Genomic DNA, 6,000 nt, shown 5'->3' with positions numbered 1-6,000 from the left:
CACACTGGGGCAGAGATGCTGGACACACTGGGGCAGAGATTCTGGACACATTGGGGCAGGAATGCTGGACACACTGGGTCAGAAATGCTGGACACATTGGGGCAGAGATGCTGGACACACTGGGGCAGAAATGCTGGACACACTGGGGCAGAGATGCTGGACACACTGGGGCAGAGATTCCGGACACATTGGGGCAGAAATGCTGGACACACTGGGTCAGAAATGCTGCACACACTGGGGCAGAGATGCTGGACACACTGGGGCAGAAATGCTGGACACACTGGGGCAGAAATGCTTGACACACTGTTGCAGAAATGCTGGACACACTTGGGCAGAGATGCTGGACACACTTGGGCAGAGATGCTGGACACACTGGGGCCGAGAATCTGGACACGCTGGGGCAGAGATGCTGGACACACCGGGGCAGAGATGCTGGACACACTGGGGCAGAGATGCTAGACACACTGGTACAGAGATGCTGGACACACTGGAGCAGAGATGCTGGATACACTGGGGCAGAGATGCTGGACATTGGGGGCAGAGATGCTGGACACTGGGGGCAGAGATGCTGGAGACACTAGGGGCAGAAATGCTGGAGATACTGGGGCAGAATGGAGGTACGACATGATTGGAGACACGGGGCAGAATGAAAGACATGGGGGCATGATTGGAGACACTGGTGGCAGGATTGGAGACAGATTGTGCAGGATCATGGGGCAGGATGGATACGATGAAGACATGGGGCGATCATATGGGGCAGGATGGGGAGATCATATGGGGCAGAATGTATACTCATGAGGGCAGGATACGAAAACATATGGCTGGAGCCAGGAATGAGACACACGGGGGCCAGGATGGGGGATATTATTACCATAGGGGCTAATTAAGGGATATTATTACTGCAGTGACGTATTTATTTTAGTTTTTGAGTATACTGTTTTAAATGGGGGGGCGGTCCTGTTACTGTGTAGAGTGATACTATGTCGCATTTTTTTTTTAGAAGTTGGGAAAAATTAAGTAATGTGTTCTGCAAGCGGAGCTCGAGATAACTGTGTTATTTCCTGCAGAGACAAGTCCTGGCTGGAAGAAGTGACGGCGGTCTGTGAAGTTGAAAGATGAAGTCTCTCACCTAGAGATGTCACTGGTGAGTCAGTGTGTTACCTATACACTAACACTATACACTGTATACTATATACAGAGCTCCTGTGTATAATGTCACCAGTGATCACCTTATTACCTATACATTATATACAGAGCTCCTGTGTATAATATCACCAGTGATCACTGCATTACCTGTACACAGACACTGCATACTAAGTACAGATCTCCTGTGTATAATGGCACTTATGGTGATGGTATTGTGTTTTTTTTTATTACTGATCAGTATTGTAGTATTCGGTCACTTTGTGGTGGTAATATGTGGTCTGGTCATGGTGCGGTGGTATTTGTCCCTTGTATGTGCTATTTGATCACTATGTGGTAATAATATGGTGTCTGGTCATGGTGTTGTGGTATTTGTTCCTTGTATGTGATGTTATTCGATCACTGTGGCGGTAATATGTGGTCTTGACATGGTGTAGCGGTATTTGTTCCTTGTATGTGATATTATTGGTCATTTTAAAAATAGAAAAATAAATAAAAATATACCTAAATTGTATTACATATTTTAACAAATATTTAATAGGTTACAGCAGAGTAGGGCCTGGCCAAAAGTGTCTACCGTGTTATGGTGGCGGCTTAAAAAATCTTTTGGCCAAAACAAAAGCTGCCTGCTATATGTGTGATCTGGTGATGGGAACTGTTAATGTGTGATAGGTGAGAAGTGGGAGTTTTTCCAAGAGAGAGCGGTGGGACTGTGGACAGTTCGAGGGGTGGAGCGTGGAGGCGGGGCTGGGGTGGAGCCTGGGCGGAGTCTCAAGGGGGCCTCGAACAATTTGCCAGTATGTGGCCCGAAATTTCTAGTGGCAGCCCTGTGCCTACCCATCGGTGACCCACGATGTGTATTTATCAGCTGACATGTGCCCGGAAAAGAGCGGGCTCAGCACCGAAGCTCACACCAAACGGGGATCTGTCATTTGCGTACTATTATGCCCAATGTCAGAAAGGGGTTAAGCTACTGGACCTCTCCTTGCCTGCACCATCCTATTTTATACTGTAAAGTTCCTGCCACTGCCGCTAGAAACCCATACACATCTTCCGTACTGTCAAGTGTGTTGTTTAGTTATACAGTCCTGTTCCTCATAAGCTTACCCTCTTCAGGGTACTAAAACATGAAACTGCTCCAAAAAGATCCTTTTTCCACTGCATTTTGCAAGCCATTGCTTCTTCATTTTGAAAACAGATAACTTGTTCCTGTTCCTAAAATGAAGTGATTGTAATTGTTATTTCATTTTGGAATAGCCAGCATGTTGTGGATCCCAGAAATTTATAATTTTTCCACTTCCCGTAGACACGCCATTGCACCATCACTTTTAAAACAGCACATCTGATTCTGCTCCCTAAATAGATATGTTTTGCACAGCATGAGAATATTTCATTGTTTCTTTAATTTGTAAGAAAAAAACTTCTGGCAGATCCCAAAATAGGGATAATGTTAGCATGTCTTATTAAGAAGTCATTGCTTCTTCTCAAAAAAGTGAATCTGTTGCTGATAACAAAGCAAAGATAATTTTGGATGGCGTGTATAAAAGCTATTGCTTCTTCATTAAGCAGAAAAAGCAAACCTCCCAAAAAGGAACATTTTTGTACCCACTCTTGTGAAAAAGACATAACTTCTAGTGATGAGCGAGTGTGGTCGTTACTCGGGTTTTCTCAGCATGCTCGGATGTTCTCCGAGTATCTTGGACGTGCTTGTAGATTATGTTTGAGTCCCTGCAGCTGCATGATTTGCTGCTGTTAGACAGCCTGAACACATACAGGGATTGCCTGTTTGTTAGGGAATCCCCACATGTATCCTGATTCCCTTTAATCCAGTATAGATTGTCTGTGAGAGCTTTAGCGCTGTCCGTATCTTGAAACCGCGTCCACGGTATCTGCACCCTGTGGCTGCATCAGTAGTACCAGAACTGTTACCTGAGACCTGTGTGTCTGTACCTGTCCATAGAGGCCATCCTGCCTGTACAGTCTGAACTGTCTATGGTGGCCATTCTGCCTGCACAGTCTGATCCGACCCAAGTGGCCGTCCTGTCTGCACAGCCTGAACTTCCCAGTAGACGTCCTGCCCTGCTTTGCAATCTGGATTAATGGCTTAAACCCTTGGGGTCAGCTGCTACTGCCAAATGCCAACCAGGTGTGGCACCTGGCAGATACCTGCCACACAAGCCTGACCTCACCACTAAGGCTGTGTGCACACGTTGCAGATTTTTCGCGGTTTTTTTCCACGTTTTTCACTATAAAAACGCTATAAAAACGCGAAAAAACGCACCCATTATGCATCCCATCATTTAGAATGCATTCCGCAATTTCTGTGCACATGATGCGTTTTTTTCCAGGAAAAAATGCATTGCGGTAAAAACGCAGCATGTTCATTAATTTTGTGTATTTTTTTGTGGATTTCCCACTATAATATTGCATTGGGAACCTCCGGAAAAATCCGAAAAAAAACGCACCAAAAATGCAAGAAAAACACTCAAAAAATGCATGCAGATTTCTTGCAGAAAATGTCCGGCTTTGCTCAGGAAATTTTTGCAAGAAATCCTGAACGTGTGCACATAGCCTAAAGGTTATAGTGAACACCAAGGTTGATGCTTAGTTACCCCCCCTCCAGGGTAGGTCCGGTCTGTAGCACAGTGGGTCCATGAACCAGGTGCGCCATCTGCGGACATAACAGATACATATGCAAATGCAGGTGAAATGGAACCATATACCTAAAAAGCTGGATAGATCACCCCCTAGTGGTGGACACAAGCACACAAGATATCCTTATGGTATAAAATAAAAAAAATATGAAAAAGACACATGTGATGTTTAAATTAAGTGCATTTCAAGGGACATAGGCATAATTTAACCTGCATTCATTGATATGAATCTTGGTCCTCCTCACCACAACCCCACAGTCAGTTCTACCTCCCATCCACGCTCTATCACAAATTTCCGTAACCTCTCTAACCTTATACCCATTCGCCCAGCCCCCAGTCCCACTAACAGGAGCTCTGTGGAACGCACACATGTGCACACATCACCACAGGGACTCCAACAACCCCGACCCGCAGTCCTGACTGGGATCGCTTCCCCTTCTCTGACCTCCAATTACTCCACGCATCGCCAAGTGCCCTTCTTGGAGCCTGCTCATCATAATTGTCTGTCCCGTCTATGCAGGGTCCTTTTCTACCCAACCTTCTTCTATTATCTCTACAACAAGTGAGGTTTGACAAAGGCCCACTACGGGGGTGAATACAATAAATTACTCCTTTTTTGCATTTGAAAAATTCCAAGAATTTGTGTGCGGCTGTTTCTTATGAATTTATGAGCCAACTGGATAGCATCCAGGTTCAGCCTGCACCTGTCCTCATTGATCAGAGTGCACGCCATTTCCACTTCTAGTTTCTGCTCCCTATCTAACCTCTCTAACTCACCTCTTCCTCTTTCTGACCACAATCTACTCACATTTTCTTCCCTCTCCACTCCTTGTCTACAATCCCCACCCCACAAACTTGTACACCCTCGCAGAAATCTTAAACACCTTGATCTACATTCACTCTCTGAATCCCTCCTCCCTCTCACAGACATAAGTTCCCTACACAATGCGGATGACGCTGTCGCTCTATATAACACCACAATAGCTGCAGCTTTGGAATCTCTTGCCCCTCTCACACATACCAAAGCTCGCAAAATCAACAGACAGCCCTGGCACACCAGCCTGACCAAAGAACTGAGGCGAGCTTCCAGGGCTGCAGAGCGGAGATGGAAAAGATCCCACTCCAACGAGCACTTTATCGCATTCAAACAGTCCCTCACTACTTTCAAGACCACACTCGCCACAGCAAAAAAACCTACTTCTCATCTCTCATATCCTCCGTTTCACAACCCTAAACAGTTATTCAACACCTTCAACTCTCTGTCCCCCAGCACCTCCTCCCTCCCCACTCATCTCAGCTGAAGACTTTGCCTCATTTTTCAAGCAGAAGATTGAGAACCTCAGAGACAGTTTTAGTCGACAACTCCCAGAGCCCTTCCTCCCAACTACCCAGCCCTCCACCTCGGAAACCAACTTCTCCACCATTACAGAAGATCGGCTCTCCACTCTACTCTCAAGATTGCATCTCACCACCTGTGCACTTGACCCGATCCCTTCCCACTTCATCCCAAACCTCGCCACAGTCTTCATCCCAACTCTAACCCATCTCTTCAACCTATCACTAACAACTGGTGTTTTCCCCTCAAGTTTTAAACATGCCTCAATCACACCTATCCTCAAAAAGCCCTCTCTTGACCCATCCTCTGTATTTAGCTATCACCCTATATCACTTCTCCCCTATGCCTCAAAGCTACTGGAACAACACGTCCATCTTGAACTGTCCTCCCATCTATCTTCCTGCTCCCTTTTCAACCGCTTACAATCAGGCTTCCGGTCACACCACTCCACTGAAACTGCCCTAACTAAGGTCACCAATGACCTTTTAATCGCCAAGAGCAAGCGACACTACTCTATCTTCCTCCTCCTGGACCTGTCCTCTGCCTTTGACAGAGTGGACCATTCCCTATTACTACAGACCCTCTCATCCCTTGGCATCACAGACTTGGCCCTATCCTGGATCTCATACCTAACTGACCGAACATTCAGTGTCTCCCATTCACACACCACCTCCTCACCTCGTTCCCTATCTGTCGGAGTCCCGCATGGTTCAGTTCTAGGGCCCCTACTCTTCTCCACTTACACCTTTGGCGTGGGACAGCTCATAGAATCTCACGGCTTTCAGTATCACCTCTATGCTGATGACACACAAATCTACCTCTCTGGATCAGATATTGCCACCCTACTAGCCAGAATCAGTCAATGTC

This window comes from Ranitomeya variabilis, chromosome 1, assembly GCF_051348905.1.
Source record: "Ranitomeya variabilis isolate aRanVar5 chromosome 1, aRanVar5.hap1, whole genome shotgun sequence".
NCBI lineage: Eukaryota > Metazoa > Chordata > Amphibia > Anura > Dendrobatidae > Ranitomeya > Ranitomeya variabilis.
The sequence above is the reverse complement of the archived record's forward strand: the minus strand, read 5'-3'. Positions refer to the sequence as shown.